Source organism: Monodelphis domestica, chromosome 6 (assembly GCF_027887165.1).
Source record: "Monodelphis domestica isolate mMonDom1 chromosome 6, mMonDom1.pri, whole genome shotgun sequence".
NCBI lineage: Eukaryota > Metazoa > Chordata > Mammalia > Didelphimorphia > Didelphidae > Monodelphis > Monodelphis domestica.
In genome coordinates, this window is record NC_077232.1 from 39,976,754 (window position 1) to 39,997,105 (window position 20,352).

At 39.2% G+C, this 20,352-nt stretch overlaps 1 protein-coding gene across 2 annotated transcripts in view; it reads right to left on the bottom strand.

The window, feature by feature from the left end:
• LDLRAD3 (low density lipoprotein receptor class A domain containing 3) overlaps positions 1–20,352 on the bottom strand; it is a 308,492-nt gene that overhangs the window by 260,243 nt on the left and 27,897 nt on the right. The gene's annotated exons all lie outside the window — the stretch shown is intronic.

Consider the following 20,352-nt stretch of genomic DNA (forward strand, 5'->3'; position numbering starts at 1 on the left):
CAGAAAAGGACTAAACAAAAGCAATTTAGCAACAGGGTGAATGCAATTCTCTCGTTCAAGTTAATTTTCTCAGACTCCATTCACCCATTTTCCTCCTTAAATTTCCGCAGAGACCTTAGCCTAGACCTACCGTTGGGCTTTAGTGTACTGGGCTGGGATCATTTGGGCAGTAAGGATAATGACTGACATGTGAAAAAGTGCTTTAAGGCTCCCAACTTCATATACATGGTCCCCCTTGAAATCCATGCCAGCTTTGGGAGTTATAGGTATTGCTTGAGGATTTTTATAGAGAAGGAAACTGAGGCACATGAAGACTTTAGTGACTTGCCTACCAGAGGCAGGATTTTGAATCAGATTCTCTCCTGACCCCAAATCCACTACTGACCTCTTCATTCCTATTAGAGTGTGAGCTTCTTGAGGGCAAGGGGAGTTATTCCACCCCTAGCACAAGGCTTTGGCACCCAGGGGGCATTCAATAAAGTTTTTGAAATGAATGGTCTCCATATAGAAGATTTGTGGGTTCATTATGGGAAGCAGTATGACAAAGGGAGAAGGTCAACGGTCAGGAAGCCTAGGGAATATGAGTTGTGTCAGGGGAACAAATCATTTCACCTTGGAGTGAATTAATTTAATTTCCTTAATTTCCTCAGCTGTAAAATAAGACTGAATTGAATTCTTTTGAAATCCTTTCTGCATCTAAACCTCCTCTGTAAAATATAAAAGGCTGGGGCAACTAGGGCAAAGGGGACCATGTAGGTTCAGTGGATAGAGAACCAACTCTGGGGACAGGAGGTCCTGGGTTCAAATTTGGCCTCAGACACTTCCTAGCTATATGACCCTGGGCAAGTCACTTAACCCCAATGGTCCAGCCCTTGCCACTCTTCTGCCTTGAAACCAAAACGTAGTATTGATTCTAAGACAGAAGGTGAGGTAAAAAATGAAAATGAAAATGAAAAAGAGAAGAGTTAAATGAACCTCTCTCCTTTTGTTCCAAAGGTAGGGCACCGAGGGTGTGGAACATTGCATAGAATATCAGATATTGGCTGGTTTTGCTGAACCACCCACCATCTTCCTCCCTTTCTTTTTTTAAAATTCTTACCTTCTGTCTTGGAGTCAATAGTGTGTATTGACTCCAAGACAGAAGAGTAGTAAGGGCTAGGCAATGGGGGTCAAGTGACTTGCCCAGGGTCACACAGCTAGGATGTGTCTGAGGCCAGATTTGAACCCAGGACCTCCTGTCTCTAGGCCTGACTCTCAATCCACTGAGCCACCCAGCTACCCCCCCCTTTCCTTTTTTTAATCTTTGTTTGAAGAGATAGAGAAAGAAGGGATATGTCTAGAGATGAATGTGATGGCAAAATAAATGGCAGCAGCAAATAAAATGGAATGGGGCAGATAGAGAGCCAGGTCTGGGGATGGGAGGTCCTGAGTTCAACTGTGACTTCCTAGCTGTGCGAACCCTGGGCAAGTCACTTGCAGCTCTTCTGCCTTAGGATTGATACTTAGCATAGATTTCAAGACGGAAGATAAGGGTTAAAAAATAAACAAATGAATGAATGAATGAATGAACGAACAAATAAAATGGAACAAAATGAAAAGGACTAGAGAGGATCAGTATGTAAGGGCAGAATTGGACAAGAGAGAAAGCTGTGAGCAAAGCATGGAAATGATTGAGGAAAGAAAGGAGGGTCATGGAGGTCTGTAGATAGCAAGTATCAGGATTTTGATTGGGTGGTAACCAAGAAATGAGTGAACCATAGATGAAGAGCGGCTATGTAGTAATGGCTGCAAAGAGGATCAGGTTGGAAGTGGTGATGGAGAGCAAGGAGTATCCCAACTCCTTCACCTCAACTAGTACATCCAAAGTACTACTAGTGCTGAAAAGTGTACAGGGTGAGGCTGGGGCATCAAGAGAGAGCCCCATGCCATTGGGAGCCAGAAGATGAAAGGAGTGAGAAACAAAAGTTTTTCAGATAAAAATGAGTTTGTTGCTTAAGGGATACCCATTCTAGGTAGTACAGGACAAAGGGGTTGCAGGATCCATCTACAGTGGGACATAGATGGCTTGGGTGGAGGGGGATGGGAATAAGGCAGCAGATATTAGGTGACTTGAGCAATGACAGTCTGGGGTTCAAGTTCACTGGGATAGCTAAGGCATGAAGTGGGGTTGGTTAATCATTGATGAATGGTGGGTTATTAACATCACTAGGGCTTTGGCCTCAGGGCAGAGTCATCTCAGGGTGTTAAAATAGCTCAGATGAGGGATCTAGAGGGAATCATGTTTCTTTTCTTCTTTTCAAGCCCTACCTTCCATCTTAGTATCAGATCTAAAATAGAAGAGCAGAATAGATTTAAATACTTCAGTCACACAATTAAGAATCTGACTTCACATTTGAACCCAGGTCCTCCTGATTCTAGGCTTATTACTCAACCCACTGTGCTGTCTAGCTTCCTGAGAACAGTGTTTCTTGCCTTTCCTTCCAGGCAGTCCAAGCTAGGAGATAGGTAAAAGGAAGACATTTTTATTCCTTGTAGGCAGGAAGGGTCCTCTTCAGGTAGAAAGAGATCAGCATAGGAGGCAGGTAGATAAAGGACTTAATTGTATATAAATAATTTCATATATTAAATATAGGACAGCTAGGCTGTCCACTGTATAGAGTGCCAGGCTTTGAGTCAGGAAGAGCTGAGTTCAAATCCAGACCCAGACATTTGATAGCTGCGTGCCCCTGGCAAAATCACTTAATCTTGTTTGTTTCAGTTTCCTCATCTGTTGAATGAGCTGAAGAGGGAAATGACAAACCACTCCAGTATCTTTGCCAAGAAAACCCCAAATAAAAAGATTATAAAAATAAAGGAAATTCCAAATGGGGTCTCAAAAAGTCTCAGGCATGACTGAAATGACTGAACAACTACAACAATAATGGTTAATTATGGTCACCATTATTGTACTTTTGCCCCTCTTACTTCCAGAGAACAGCTAAAGGGGGAAACGGCTCAGCAACATAGGGTGAAAACAGGAAAAGTCTCCAATAGAAGTAAGCTCTTTGAGGGTAGAGACTGTATCTCTTTAGTCTTTGTTTACAAAAACCCCTCAGTTAGTACAGGATCAGGCTTATTAATAAATGCTGCTATGTCAGAAGTCTCCATTTCTACAGCCCTTTCAACCTTACAAAGTATCCCCTCCCCAAAACATTACATTCTTGTGAGAAGAGAGAAGAGAAAAATTTTACATGTGGGGAAACTAAGTCATATTTTTTAAAAGGGATTCACCTCTAGTTAGTTACAAAACTAATACGGGAGCAGGGTATCTATTACACACACACACATAAACACACATACACACACACATATATATATATATATATATATTTCTTAAGTAAATTTTATTTTTTCAAGCAAAGACATGACTTCTCTCCTTTGAGAGCAGGGATCCAGACCTAGGTCTCCTGACTCTTCCCAGTGCTAGAGGGGAGCTATCCAGGACATTCAGACCTGAACATTAGAGGCAACCAACCAAGGTGTCAAGAAGATGGGGAACCCAGGAAGGAAAAGGAGAATAGCATTAATGATTAGAGATAAAGAGATAAAGAGGACCCAAGTGAGATGTGTGAAAAAGTTAAAAATTCTCTCTCCTGGTCTCTTTCTACTTCACAGATTAGAATGTGTACCAGCACTGGGTCAAATCTCTGCCTCTGAAATTTGTAATCTCCATGATCTCAAGCAAGTCATCTCACCTGACTTGGCCACAGTTTCCTTTCCTGTAAAATAAAGAGACTGGTTTAGAGGGACATCCCTTCTAATTCTAAAGCTATGTTCTTAGGATCTTGGGTCCCCCATTTCTTCATTGGATAACTCTGGGTAAGTCACTTAGGAAGCCTCAGTTTTCTCATCTATAAAATGGAGGTAATGAGACTTCTAATCCTAATCATTCTAATCTTCAAATCATTATCAAGAAAGCAGTTTATTCATTGTAAAGCACTATGGAATTACATTCTATGGATCTGGGTAGATCCCAATCTACCAAAGCCAAAAAAGGCAATGATCCCTTTGACTTTTTATTAAGGGAAACAGAGTATTGAGATAAGGGGATGGCATAACTCTGCTCTGGTGAGACCTTATCAGTGTTGAGTTGTAAGCACTCCATTTTAATTAGGCTAAGGTAGAGAAAGGTAACCAGGAGAGTGAAGGATCGATCCCAAGATGGTGTCATAGTTGAAGGTATCAGAGGTGTTTAACCTGTTGAAGAGGAGTCTCAGGGGCAACATGATAGATGTGTTCAGTTATCTAAAGGACTGTCAGGGGGAAAGGAGACAAACCCGGTTTGGTCCCAGGGGTGGAGCTAAGAACAATGGAGAGAATCTGGGAAGAGTCAATCTGGGACGTGATAAAAGCAGAAACTCAACTATTAGGGTTGTCATCCAAAAGTGATGACAGATTGCCTCAAGAGGTAGGGAGTTTCTATTTACTAGAGGTCTTCAAGAGATTGTTAAATGACCATCTGCCCAGCATTCTTTAATTGCATAGCGGGGATTCTTTAATTGTTGAAAGAGATAGCCACCAAGGTCTCTTCCAGCTCAAGAGATTCTGTGGTTGAGGGACTTTGAGTAAAGTTACTTGGAAGCAGGGGGCTCACTTTGGTATTCTAGGTCCCTTGAACACCATTCTGTTGAGTACATGCCTATCAAGCTAATAAAGAGAGTGGAGAATAAAGCCAATTTAGGCTTAAGTTTCAATAGTATGGTTGGAAGCCAATGAAAACTACAGTTGGGAACATGGACAGAGTGCATATATCATCTCAGCTGCAGAATGCCAACAGAATGAATGAAAAAGGTCAGGGCAATACAATTGAACACACACACACACACACACACACACACACACACACACACACACACACACACACCAGACTTCTCACCGACCTTGTGTTAAAAATTCACATTAAAGTCAAGTTCCTAAAGCAACAAGTCTCTAAAGCAACCTTTTCTTATGGAAAAAGACAGATACTCATTTATTAAATAATAACCCTGTTCATTGGATCATATGTTTACCTCTAGAAGGGCCTGAGGTCATGGAATCCAACCCCTTCATTTTAAAGATGAGAAAAACCAAGACTCACAGTGATTAAGTTACTGGTTCAAGGTCACACAGTCAATGGGAAGCAAGTTGCAGTAGATATTACTAGCCCAATCTTTAAGTTTTATTGATGCCTTTTTGTTTTTTAATTAGTTACTTCCCTCCCCTTATAGTAAAGTAAAAGTTAAGATAAAATAACCCCCAAAGGAACCACATCTGACAGTGTATGCAATGTGCCATACACATAGTGGTCCCCTCCTATCCTCCTAGAATACGGAGGTATATTTCTTTATCTATTCTTCAGGAGAGAGATTAATCATTGCAATTAATCTGAGTTTTGTTTTCAATTATATTACTGTAGTTACTCTGAATATTGTTTTCCTGGTTCAGCTTTCTTTCCTCCACACCAGTGGTTCCCCATTACATACCAATCAATTAATCAATGAGCATTTGTCAAGCATTTGCCATGCACCAGACATCCCTGAGCTAGAGATACAGAGCCAAAACCAACAGGTCCAGCTTTCAAAGAACTTACGTGCTATGGGTGGAGATAAGGAGCACACAGATCTTCCTGGCCATCTCCAGCCATGCAACCTCTATTTGGATCCTCACCTTCCCATCAGTAAACTGGGTCATACCCCTGGATCCCCTAGCTTGAATAGATGAGTTTGTGTCTTATCTTCAGGGTGGAGAGAAGGCTTCTTGCCATTTACAGTATTTTCTAGGCCATGCCTTAAGAAACATTCTTGTCCCACCCCAGCCCCTTTTTACCTTTCCTGTGTTGTGCTGGTTTCCTCTTTAGAATGTTGCAAGCCCCTAGAAGGCTCAAATTATTTTACTTGCTTGCATTTGTATCCCTAGAGTGGGACTGACACAGAGTAAGAGTTTAATAAGTTATCTATCTATCTATCTATCTATCCATCCATCCATCCACCCACCCATCCATCCATCCATCCATCCATCCATCCATCCATCCATCCATCTATCTATCTATCTATCTATCTATCTATCTATCTATCTATCTATCTATCTATCTATCTATCTATCTATCCATCTGTCTGTCATCTTCATATCTATGTATCCATCATCTCTCTTTATTTCTCTGTCTCTTTTACTAATCAATCTATTAATTTATCTTCTGTTGTTGGTCAGTTGTTTGGATCTGACTCTACATGATCCCATGGATTAATGTTGTCCATGAGTTTTTCTTGGTAAAAACACTGGAGTGATTTGCCATTTCCTCTCAAGTGAATTAAGGAAAACATAAGTTAAGTGACTTGCTCAGGGTCACACAGCTTGTAAGTAACTGAGGTCAGATTTGGACTCAGTTCTTCCTGACTCCAGACTTAGCACTCTATCCACTTTGCCATTTAGCTGCACCAAAAACTGCGCTATACTACAATGCTTATTTGGGAGTCAGAGATCTCAGCAGAAATTCTGGCTTTCCCACTAATCAGGGTGCTCCTGGGCAAGTCATGTCATCTGTTTTGGGCTTCAGTGTCCTCAAATGTAAAGTGAGAGGGATGGCTCAATGACTGTGAAGGCCCCTTTTGGTTCTAAATCTATGCTCCTTATAAAACCAAGACTGGGAATAGAGATGTAAAAGTTACTTGCACGATGTTAGAAAAATGACAAAACAAGGTATCAGTTTTATTTCCACATCTCTCCCACCCATTCTACTCTTTCTACCCATAGAAACTTAGCTCTGGCTTAAGCCTCCATCACTCCTTACTGGACCACTGCAATAGTCTCCTAGGTGGTCCACCTATTTCTACTCTCTTCCCCATAGATTCATTCATCCTCCATAGATCTACCAACATAAGACTCCTAAAACAGATCTGATGCTCTTTCTCTACTCCAAACTGTTCAGTGATTTCCTTTTTACCTCTCGGATAAAATATGAACTCCTGGACCTGGCATCTAAAACCATCCACAGTCTAGCTTCAACTTCCCTTTCTAGTACTCATGAATATTATTCTCTCCCATGCTCACTCAGTCCTGGTCAAAATGTCTCATTAGCTGTTCCCCCGTTACATGACATTTTCCACCTTGGTGTCTTCACATGTGTCAGGATGCTACTTCCTCTGCACATCTTCCTCTTAGAAACCTGAGCTTCTTTCAAAGGAGATTAGAGGATGACTCCTACATAAAGCCTTTCTTGAGGCTCCCACTCATTAATTTTTCTACCCCCCAAATAGGGCAAAGCTAAGGATACAAGGAATAGAGTCCCAGCCCTGAAGTCAGGAAGACTTTTCTTCAGGGGTACATATCTGACCTCATATACTTAGTAGCTGTTTGACCCTGGGCAAGTCACTTAACTGTGCTTGCCTCAGTTTCCTCATCTATAAAAAGAGCTAGAAAAGGAAATGACTAGTATGTTTGCTGAGAAAACCCAAATGGGGTCTTAAAGGCTTGGACATGACTTAAAACAACTCAACAACAGCAAACCTCCAAAATTCATTATTGTGAATTTACTTGGACTACACACAGATGAAAACATACAAGTGTGTAAATATATACACATATTTATTATAAAGATATATACACACATATATTTATATACATAAATATATATTTATACAGGGATATAAACATATATGTGTGTAAACACATTTACACACAGAGGTGCAAACATATATGTGTGTAATACACATATTTATAAACATACATATATACATTTACACAGAGATGCAAACACATGCATGTACATACACATACATTTACACACATGTGCATTTACAGATATAAGCATCAATGTGTATAAATACATACATTTATACACAGATGCAAACATGTGCTTGCATGCATTTACACACATGCATATATTTACATACAGAAATGCAACCATGTGTGTATACACATGCATATATTTGCACACAGAGATACAAACATGTGTGTAAATATACATGCATTTATACATATGGATATAAACATGTGTGTACACATGTAGTATAATGTTTATGACATGTATCTCATATGATGTAATGCTTGTTGGATTGAAACAAATAGGAAAGAGTAGAGAACTTCAGAACTGAGCCTAGAGGAAAACTAATAGTAATTGTGGTATGTCTCTAAACTCTGTGTCCCCAACAGTCTGGCCCAGTGGACGTAACAAACATCCATTAAATTTCTTTAAGAGATTTTTGTTGCTCTCATTTGAATTGACATTGCCTAGATTGTCCCCTTTTCTCCTCCCTCTGACCTCTTCCATAGAACCATCCCTAATAATAAAGACTTATTTTAAAAGAAAAAGAGAAAATAAAATAAAAACTGGTTAATACACTGAAAAGTGTGAGATTATATACAGTGTTCTCTACCTGTGGACCTCTCCACCCTTTACCTCTCTCAAAGGAGTAGTGTCTGTTGAGGTTTTGTTTTTGTTTAAACCCTTACCTTCCATCTTAGAGTCAATACTGTGTATTGGTTCCAAGGAAGAAGAGCAGTAAGGGCTAGGTGATGGAGGTTAAGGGATTTGCCCAAGATCTAAGGCTATATTTGAACCCAAGACCTCCTATCTGAAGGTCTGGCTCTTCTACCTGCCCCTTGTCTACTAAGTTTTTAACATCAGTGCTCTAAAGGACACTATATGCGAAATGCCCTGACTTTATTCAGGAGGAAGCCGTAAACCAGAGAAGTGATCACTTGCCCAAGGTAACAACAAAGCTAGTGAGCGGTTGAGGCTTTGGGCTCGTGGTCCAGCTCCTTTCCCCTTCTGCCCTCATGGTAGCCATTTTTGAAGCAATGGTTAAAACCCCTGCTTTGAGACAATGATTAAACCAGAGGGGGGGGGGGTTCCTACAAGACACTAATGGACTCTTTGAGCCTCCGCCAGCAGTATTCTAAGACTTCTCAACAAATTTATCTAATGGAAACCCTGGCCTTGCTGGTGGGGGCAACAGCTCTCAGGATTCGCCTGGGGGCCACTTACTTTCCAATTTCTAAGCATTATGATCCAGGCAGAACATCCACCTTGATGGAGCTTATGACTTAATTACTCATGTCAAAGTCAGCCTGGAAATTTGGGCAGCAGCTTTGATCACGGTGACGGGGCACTCGGCTCCCAACTGGGGCCAAGCGGGCCGGCAGCTTGGCCCCATGATTTATTAATTATTTCCTTGGCTGTAGCCCCTCTCTAGGCTCTCCCGGGGTGCTGGAGAGTTCAGTTGGCGTACAGGGATGTCGACAAAAATTCAAACCGAGCCTCGCTTTTTATCTCTGGATAATGCCTGTGGTGCATCCAGTGTTTTTTCTTCCCTTGTGGTTTTTGCCGGCCTGGAAGGAAGCCAGATGTTGAAACATCCAAGCATACACCTTGAGTAAATATTTCTTCTCGTTTGAAAGTCATCAGGGTAAGTTTCTCAGGGTAGCAGCGGGTTTTAAATCAGATGAGCAAGCTAGCTCTCTCCCTAGCAGTCTGCCTGTTTGCACGCACAATTTTTTCAAAGGAACTGACTGATAAAATATTTATATTTGTGACTTTGTCCTGGGTTCTGGTTTATTTGTTTTAGAAATTTTCACAAAGCAAGACGACGTTCCTAGCAGGAAAGATGTGGATTTGCTCACTTTGGTTCTTGATTTGTGGTTTTGGTTATCAGACAGAACGATCCCCAGGTGAGGAAATGACTGCTGGGAGTCAGGTTCTCTACTCACTTGTATAAGGTGATGGAGACAATTCCACCTGGTCTTCTGTAGTACTTCTTCATTTAAAAAAAACCCCAAAAACTTTGCCTTCTGCCTTAGTATTGATTCAAAGGCAGAAGAGTAGTAAAGGCTATGCAATCCAGGTTAAATGACTTGCCCAAGGTCACACAGCTAGGAAGTATCTGAGGCCATATTTGAACCCAGGACCTCCTGACACCAGGCTTGGTGATCTATCCACAGTGCTACCCAGCTACCCTTATCCTGTAGTACTTCCAAAAAGCAGTAAATTCCCTGGACGGCATTTACTTGGATTTGGCCAGTTTGGGTCCAATGGCTGATTTGGAGTCCCAGGACCTGAATTCAAATACTATCTTTGCTATTTATTGCTGAAGTTCTACCAGTAATTCATGCTAATAGGAATGGACTTTTCAAACAGATGAAGGGCATAGCTGGAAGGTTGCCAAACTTTCAGAAAGGAGGGCAAAAAGTACTGGATGTGGAGTCACAAACCCTAGGTTCAAATTGTACTTCTATACTAGGTGAGTGACCTTGGGTAAGTTTTTTGTTTGTTTGTTTGTTTATTTTATTTTGTTTTTACCTCTTCTAGACCTTAGATTCCTCCTGAATATAATGAAAGGATCAGACTAAATGACCTCTAAGCTCTCATCCAGTTCTAGACCTATGACCTCTATAATTCTTTGTTTTAAGGCTTTACCTTCTCTTAGTATCATTTAAAAAACAAAACAAAACGTTATCTTATGTCATGGAATCAATATGAAGAATGAGTTCCAAGACAGAAACACAATAAAGTCTAGGCATCTGGGGTTACATGACTTGCTCAGGGTCACACAGCCATGAAGTGTCTGAGAACAGATTTGAACCCAGGACCTCCCATCTCTAGGCTTGGCTCTCTATTCACTGAGCCACCTAGCTGCCTCCTTCATATCAATTCTAAGACTGAATAGTGATAAGGGTTAAATAAATGTGTGAGGTCCAATTTTTTTTTTTAAAGAAATGGCCTCCATAATCCCCAAATGCCTGAATTAGAATCAAACTCCTGCCCTTTGTGTCTCTGCTCAGAGAAGTGTGTTGTGATCATTCTGATCAGCAAGACCTGTGTTCAAATACTGTGATATTTGCTAGTTAAGTCATCACGACCATCCGTCCCTTGACGTCATGCTCTCCTAGTAAAACACAAGCTCTGACTACTTCCACCATGCTAGGAAAGGGGTTTGAGCTGAGCTGTACTAAGTCTGGAAATGTTCTTCCCCATAATGGTGATGAGAGGATGAATTTTTCCATTCAAGAAACTGTCAGTGGCCATCTAGTAAGTTGCAGAGCAGCTTTCTTTGCCTCTTCAAGTCCCAGCTAAAATCCCACCTTCTCCAAAGAAGCCTCTTCTGGATCCTCCTTAATTCTGGTACTTTCCTTCTGGGATTATTTCAGATTTCTATCATACAAATATATTCTATATTACAACATATATTCATATATTCTATTTATAATATGCACACTATATTTATAGAATACAAATTTATATAAAGGATATTTAATAACAAAGAATAAAACTATATATTAAATATATTACAAATTGATATTCATATTATGCAAACATGTGGCTTGTGTATTGTGGTTTGTGTTGTTTTTCACCATCAGATTGTGAGCTCTTTGAGAAGACAGACTGGCATTTGCCTTTCTCTGTATCCTCGGCATTTGATATACAGAGTAGGTGATTAATGACATAATGATTGACTCGCTGAACGTTGAAGGAGGGAATACACACACAGACAAAAATCTCAAAACTGTATGTGAGAACCTTGTCCAGGAACCAATAAATAAGTGGGCTTGTGGAGCAACTGATTTCTCAACCTTGACATTCTCATAAAAAACCAAAATCCACTGTGTGACCCTGGGCAAGTCACTTGACCCCCATTGCCTAGCCCTTACCATTCTTCTGCCTTAGAGCCAATACACAGTATTGACTCCAAGACGGAAGGTAAGGGTTTAAAAAAAAAAATCCAGGAAACAGAAGGAAAATGGAGTCAAAGTAGAGAAGTGGGAGGACAGCTCCCAGGTTCGTGTTAGAGAGCCAAAGAAAGAAGTCAGTAGAATTCACTGACATCAGGGAAGAGCATCCTATGGCCTGTCTGGTCAGTTCTCATACAGTGTTCATGAGAAGTGCTTGCAAAAAGGCTAACACGAAAATAATTGGAGCTTATGTAATCAGCATCTGCTTCATAAGAGGAAGAGTAAAGAAATGCGACAAAGAAATTAATAGGATTCTCCAAATCAAATCAACATCTATTATGATGTCTGGTGATAGCAAGTCAAAGAAGGAGATAGATGAGGACAGATAAAAAGTATTGGAAGCTATGGATTAGGGACAAGGAAAAAAGAAGTCCAAAGGCGTGTAGAATTCAAACCTTCACTTTAGGAATATTTTCATCAAAAGAAGAGTCGGATGGCAGTGGGCATTAAAAGCACCAAATAACAGTATAATAAATAAAATTATCACACCTGAAGAGACAGGAAACAACTTGTTATTAAGGTGGAAATCATTTCTTTTTTTTTTTTAAACCCTTATCTTCTGTCTTGAAGTCAATACTGTGTATTGGCTCCAAGGCAGAAGGTAAGGGCTAGGCAATGGGGTCAAGTGACTTGCCCAGGGTCACACAGCTGGGAAGTGTCTGAGGTCATATTTGAACCTAGAACCTCCCGTCTCTAGGCTTGGCTCTCAATCCACTAAGCTACCCAGCTGCCCCCGGAAATCATTTCTGAATCATCTCTCGGTCTTTGGCCAATTGAATTTGATAGAGCAAAGATTAAAATGAGGACAAAGTTCAGAAGAAATGAGATAAGATAAGAGTATGTCCTGAAAGCAAGTTATTGATAACAAACAATGGAATACGGATGAAAGAAATACTATAGATACTGACTACAATCATTTCAAAGCCAGGCTCATACAATATAAATCTCTGGCCATGATGAGATCAAGAATCCCCAAACAACTTTAAATTATTAGACATTTCACCGATTTGCTAAGCAGAGGGACAACAATGGATTTAAATATAAATTCCAATGCAAAATCTTACAAAATATGAGCATTCTGTTGTGGAAAGTTTAAATAGGACCAATTGCTATCAAAGAAAAATATCAGCTTTAAGAACCGATGGAACATTATACACAGTAACTGAAATACTGTGGGATGATCAAATGTGATAGACTTTGCTACGGACAGCAATACCATGATTCAAGACAAGTCTGAGGGAATTATGACAAGGAATTATGACTCCACCTCTAGAGAAAGAACTGTGGGATAGGAATGCAGATGAAAACATGACTGATCACTTGTTTATTTGGGTTTATGTTTTGAGGTTTTGGTATTATAAGATCATTCAATTACAAAAATGAATAATATGGAAATGTGTTTTGAGTGATAATATATGTATAACCAGGTTGAATTGCTTATCAAGTCCAGGAGGGGAAGAAAAAAGGGGAGGAAGAAAACATGAATCATGTAACTTTGGAAAACGTGTAAATTTGTTATTGGAATACAACAAAGATAAAACTAAAAAAAATTATCAGCTTTAAAAATACATAAAGTTAGGGGCAGCTAAGTGGTTCAGTAGACTGAAAACTAGTCCTGGGTTCAGATCTGCCCTCAGACACTTGCTAGCTGGGTGACCCTGGGCAAGTCACTTAACCCCTATTGCCTATCCCTTACCACTCTTCTTCCTTGAAACCAATACACAGTATTGACTTTAAGACAGATGGTAAAGATTTTAAAAAATATATAGTTGAACTATCTCTAACTCTGCTGAATATCATATATGTAACTAAAGGAATTTTTATATTAATTTAATTTGGAATTATAACTCAAAGGCACACATACCTTTTTTTTTTTTTTAAATCTTACAAAGGGGGCAGCTAGGTGGCCCAGTAGATTGAGAACAAGACCCAGATGCAGGAGGTCCTAGGTTCAAAACTGGCCTCTGACACTTCCCAGCTGTGTGACTCTGGGCAAGTCACTTAACCCCCATTGCCTAGCCCTTACTGATCTGCCTTGGAACCAATACACAGTATTGATTCTAAGACCAAAGGTAAGGGGTTAAAAAAATCTTATAGAGAACTATTGCAGGGAATTATGAGAATTACTGCCTCATAAAAGAGGGAAACAGAGAAGGATAACTCTAGTTTATAAAAAGGATTGCAAGATAGCCAACTAATAAAGTCATCCTGAGGACATTTAAGGATAAAGCTGGAAGGACAACAAGTGAAAGATGGAAAAAATCTGCAAAGAATTTTATAACAATTTTTTTTACTATCCAAGAAAGAAAAGCTACCTTATGTGGCCTCTATAATATCAGAATCCTGGGTAGGCTTATAGAGAAAGTAGAAGTGGAACTAAATATTGGAAAGCAGTTGGATTAAATGAAATATACATATAGTGGAGCAATGTAGAAGGCAACGCAAGAGTACAGAGGCACCTTGTGAATCATTCACTCTATACTAAAAGATATACAAAGTATCTTACAACTAACCCTCTTTGCTACCAAGGAAAGTTGGGATACCTCACTTGGACTCTAACATTATGGGTAAATATGTTTATAGAGGAAAAATGGTTTTCCTTTGTAATCCTATATATTTTATTTTATACATTAAAAACCAATCTGAGGGGACAGCTGGGTAGCTCAGTGGATTGAGAGTCAAGCCTAGAGATGGGAGGTCCCAGGTTCAAATCTAGCCTCAGACACTTCCCAGCTGTGTGACCCTGGGCAAGTCACTTGACTTTCATTGCCTAGCCCTTACCACTCTTCTGCCTTGGAACCAATACACAGTACTGATTCCAAGTAAGAAGGTAAGTGTTTAAAAAAAAAAAAAAATCCCTCATAGGGCAATGGAAGAGTGCTTGATGCAACACACAACAAATAAGGGACAACAAGAGGGCTATAGGTTGTATATCAAGTAAATGTCTTATCCAAAGAGGAAATGGACTGATCAGACTTCAAGAATGAGGGGTTGATGCTAGATTTCTATGTGCTCCACTGGAATACTTGCAATATCCAGGGAAACCAAGGAAGGTCCCCAGGACAGTAAGTGGACCCCCCCCCCCCTGCACTGAACCAATAGGAGGAAATGGATAAGAGTCATAATGTGCTGCCAAGGAATAGCAGCAATATGTATCACTAAAGGGAGTATCGAGGCTCCATAAGTGCTTACAATTTGATCATCAAAATTTGTGCAAGAGACACAGTATCTCCTCCAAAGAGCCACGTAATCAAGAAATCGAATCTTCACTTTGCAAACACATTTAGATCCTAACCTAAGTCACTGGTAGAGCCTGATATGAGAAGGAAAGGCATTAAACAAATTGTCAGAATGGACTTTCAGCTTTCCCATATTCTACCTCTGTGCCTTGTCTTATCAAATGACATGGCAAAATAATAGTTAATGATAATAATAGTGATGGCTAGTGATCGCATGACACTTTTAAGGTTTATAGTGTGCTTTACATGCCATCCCATTTGGTCCTCACAACAACCCTTGAGGTAGATGCATTTTATGGATGAGGAAACTGATAGAGGCTATGTGACTTGGCCAGGGTCACACAGCTGGTAAGTGCCTGAATTAGATCTGAACTCAGGTCTTTGTGACTAGTAATTTAATAACTGCGACAAACTTAAAGCACCATCTAAGCACTGACTATCATTACTGTCTCCTCCCCTTCCATCTCCAAATGATCAAGTCCCTTAGCATCCTTATTGAAATGAGCTATTTGGATTACAAAGAATGAATGATAATCTCTAAACAAAGTAAATCTCTAATAATATAGACATGGTTCAATGAATAAACTGTAGAACATTAGTGCAACAGAACATTTGACAACATGGCCTGTAAAAGTTGTACAAATCGTCTGCAGATATGAAATTTATTGTTGTTTAGTGTATAATTAAAATTATGATTATTTGAATTTATAGTTCTAAACATGTCCAACTTATCATGATCTGCTTTGGTGTTTTCTTGGCAAAGAAGTTGAAGTACTTCTGAAGAGCAATACACCTGACCTTAAAAATATAGAATTGTGTAATTGAACATTATTTTTCTTTATTGTTCACCTTTGATTTGCTATTATCTGATAATAGAGTATTTGGGTCCTCCATCATTTTTTATTTTTGTTTATTCTTTCTGTACTGTCCTCAGTCTTTCCTTTATGAATATAATGGTCAAGTTGCCTGTGCATAATTAAAATTTATTACATATTTAAAATTCATTTTTCTTTTCATCATTTTATAACTCCTTCAGGTGACCCGTTCAATTTTTTTGCAAATTGTCTAATTCTTGAAACTTGAATATTGTCCAACTTTTTCTGAGAACAATTTAGAATTATGCCCAAAGGGCTATAAAACTGGGCATACCTTTTGCCCAGCAATAGCACTACTAGGTCTGTATCCCAGAGATCAAAGAAAGGGAAAAGAACCTATTTGTACAAAAATAGTTATAGCAGCTCTTTTATTTGTGGCAAAGAACTAAAAATTGAGGGGATGACCATCAATTGGGAAATGGCTGAACAAGTTGTAGTTTGTTATTGTGATGAAATTTGTTGTTTAGTATATAATTAAAATTGTAATTATTTTAATTTATAATTATAAACATGTCCAACTTTTCATGACCTGTTTTGGTATTTTCTTGGCAAAGATATTGAAGTACTTTGCCATTTCCTTCTCCAGCTCATTTTATGGATGAGGAAACTGAGGCAAACAGAGTTACACAACTTACCCAGGGTCACACAGCAGTTAGTATGTATCTGTGGACAGATTTGAACTTAGGAAGATGTCTTCCTGAATACAAGCCTGACATTCTATCTGCTGTACCACTTAGCTGCCCATTTTGATGGAATACTTTTGTGTTATAAGAAATGATGGCAGAATAGTTTCAGAAAAAAAAAACAACTAAGAAGACTTCTGTGAATTGACACAATGTGAAATGCACAGAACCAGCAGAACACTGAACATAGAAACAGCAATATGTTATGGATGATCGACTGCAAAAGACTTAGCTACTCTGATCAAGACATTGATCAAAGATAATGTCAAAAGGACCTATGGTGACCTATGGCTATTTACCTTGAGAAAGAGCGTGAACTGATGAACTCTGAGTGCAGATCAAAGGATACTTTTCTTACGTTCTTTATTTTTCTTGTGTACACACGTGAATGTGTGTGTATATTTTCTTTTGCAACAAGGCTAATGTGAAAATATATTTTGTATGAATTCTTGTGTATAATTGATATATTGCTTTTCAAGGAGTGAGGGAGGAGAGAGGAAGAGAACTTGGAACTCAACATTTTAAAACATGAATATTAAATATTTAAAATACATAATTGGGAAATGTTGAACGAAATTTAAAAATTATAACTTTAAAAAAGTTGCAGTTGTGTAATATATTATAGATTAACCTAGCATCTTCAATTTAGCTCTACCCTGATTTTTGTACAAGATGTACTTCCTGCAAAGCAACACAATGATGGGCTATTTCTCCAGATTTATTCTACAGTCCCATTCCACCTCTTCCTTGATCTGAAAACTTAGAGCTCTCACAATCCATTGTTTAAGATAACAAACATGATTTGTTCTTGGTCATTTTCTTATTGTTCTTGGGGTTGTATAAAGAGATGTCATTATCTTTTATAACTGTTTCAGCTATTTAACTAAGACAAATTATATTGCTATTTTCCAAACTATTAATTCTTAAGTTTCCCTGAGATTTAATGCCTTTTTTTGTCCCAAGAGAGGAATTCTGTTCCGGGAATTATTTTTCCCTTTGCTTTTTTCTCTCCCCTTCCCAAGACTCCTTAAAAAAAGACAACTATTACGTTTTTTCACTTGTATTAGACAACTTTTTAATGCTAGATATAATTATTTTTAGTGCTCCTTACCCTCCCTCTGTGAGGACACATTTTTGCATATTTCTGTCCCAAACTCCAAGATCGATTTCTGTTCTATTTAGAAATAAAGTTAGCAAATAAGCAAACTAAATATTATTAGCCATAGGAATAGGAATTTAGAGCAGGAAGCTATTTTAAAGGCTTTTATTAGCCCAATTGTCCCATTTTACATAGGTACAAGACTGAGGTACAAAAGACAGTAAGTGGCTAGAGGAATATTTGAATCCTACTACAGTATCCACTCCTGAATCCCTGGACTTTCCCACTAATTCCTCCTCAGTAGCCTATCCCAGATCATCCTTGTTTTTAAAATGAATTCTTCTGTTTTCAAACAATATAGCCATGTTCATAAAGTATGCAATTTTTAGAGCTGAAATCTATTTTTAAAAAAATGTTTATATTTTTTCTGTTCATCTTTGACAGTTTGTCTTCATTATCTTTGGAAAGTTTTTTACTAATTAGCATTTACTTAAATGGGACTTTTTTTCTTTCTTTTCACTAACTTTTTTTGTTGTATGCCTAGGTGAATCAAAGTGAGGTTTTCTCTTTGCTTCCTCAGCAGTGAGATAACAGTGAACGGGCCACTCGACCTGGAGTCAGAAAGGACTGAGTTCAAATCTAGTCTCAGACACTTATTACCTGTTTGACCCTGGACAAATCAATTATTTAACCTCTGCCTGCTTCAGTTTCCTCATCTTAAAATGGAGCACCTACCTCCTAGAGTTATTTTAAGGATAAGATGATGTTTTTGTAAAATATTAGAAAAACTTTAAAAATCTATAAAAATGCTATTGTTGTTAAGTAGTTTTCAGTTATTTCTTCATGACTCCATTTAGAGTTTTCTTGGCAAAGTCAATGGAGTGACGCCATTTCTTTCCCCAGCTCATTGGACAGATGAGGAAACTGAGGCAAACAGGATTAAATGACTTGCCCAGGGTCACACAGCTAATAAATATCTGAGGCCAGATTTGAATTCCAGAAGATACAATCCATTCAATATGCCACCTAGCTTCCCTTACAAATATCAGTGGTTATTATGTCCTGTACATTCTTTTTTTTCTCATCGAATATGACCTGATCTAACACACTATGCAAAATTTTCTCAGCTCAACTCAGCTACAATCTCTAGCTGCCCTCTACGGCCATCCCTTTTAGTACCTCCTGAGGAATCAGTAGTTTGTATGGGTTCCAAGGTAGAGCAGTGGTAAGGTCTAGGCAATGAGGCTAAGTGACTTGCTCAGGGTCACACAGTTAGAAAGTATCTGAGGCCTGATTTGAAACCAGGACCAGTCTGTAGGCTTGGCTCTCATTCCACTGAGTCAACTAAATCTAATGTCTGTCCTTCCTGCATTGCCACCCAAATCTGGATATTTTTTTTTCTTCCCTCTGCATATCCTTTCATTTTAATGTAAGTAAGAACTTCCTAAAAATTAGAACTATCCCAGAGTGCAATGAATGAGTCCCCAGAGAAAGGGATTCTTTCTCTTTTAGCAGCAAAAATTGGATGAACCAGTTGTCAAGGGATGCTGGTACCAGGTACCAGTTGGATTAGATGGCCCCTGAAATGCCTTCCAACTCCATTACTTGGTGGAGTACCATAATGTCTCACTCTGTGAAGGGGGCATCTGTAAGGATTTCCTGGCTAAATTTTACCTGTAGGTGATCTCAGCCTTGAGAAACTGGATACAGAAACTGGGATTCACCTTAGCTCTCTCTCCCTTAAGTATCCTGGATGCTACAGTTTCACGTGCCTCTGTGTCTGATGCATTTAACACTTTTAGGCAATTATAGGAATTATACTTTTATTGATGACTCTTACTTTCTGGACACACCAATCAGCCTGAGGTGGAATTGTGTGCTGTTCAGACTTGAAAAGAAGCATCTTGGGAGAACATATTAACACATTAATCATGTATGGGCAAGAGCTCAGAGTTGTTTATCATGGTGATGGATTTGAGCAGATCTATGCACTCTTTGGATTGACCAGTACACCAGTACATTTTCTAGAAGGCTGGTCAGTACTTAAAGCCGTCTACAGTCTTCTTTCCACCACTCATCAGTCAGAGGACTGATCTAGTACTCTGGTTTGGGGAAAAATACACCCTCCTTCAAAGTTACAGTGAATGTTGGGGCTCACGCCAGGGAAATGAAATATGGTAGAAAGAGATCTCTTTCTTGGTTCTGCCACTCATTAGGTGTCTGACTTATGATTATTATTTTGGGAAACCATGGCGAATGGATTAGAGACGACAGAAGGGAGCAGAGAGACCAATTAAGAAATTAACCTTTCTCCTGCTTCTGGACACTAAGCCCCTTATCAGAGGATTCCTATGGATAGAGCCCAGGAGACACTTGACCATTGACACCCACATTGAGCTCAGGTGAAGAGGCATAGAAAGAACAGAAGCCTTCATCTCTAGGGAACTTGAGGATGAAAAAATGAGATGGCAGGCTTAGATCTGGGGGGGGTGGGGGGGTGGAAATAAGTTTGATTAGTGAGAAAGAAAGAATGATCCCCAGGAGGAAGGGACCAGCTCACTAGAAGGGGATGGATCCAAGAAGTACATCGAAGAGATGCTCAGTGATTTAAAACATGGCCAAGTTAAGTAATGTGAAATTTCTGCACTCATAATTCACCTCGATCCTATGAAGTCTATATTCTGAAAGTCCTCCCCAATACAGCAGGGATTCTT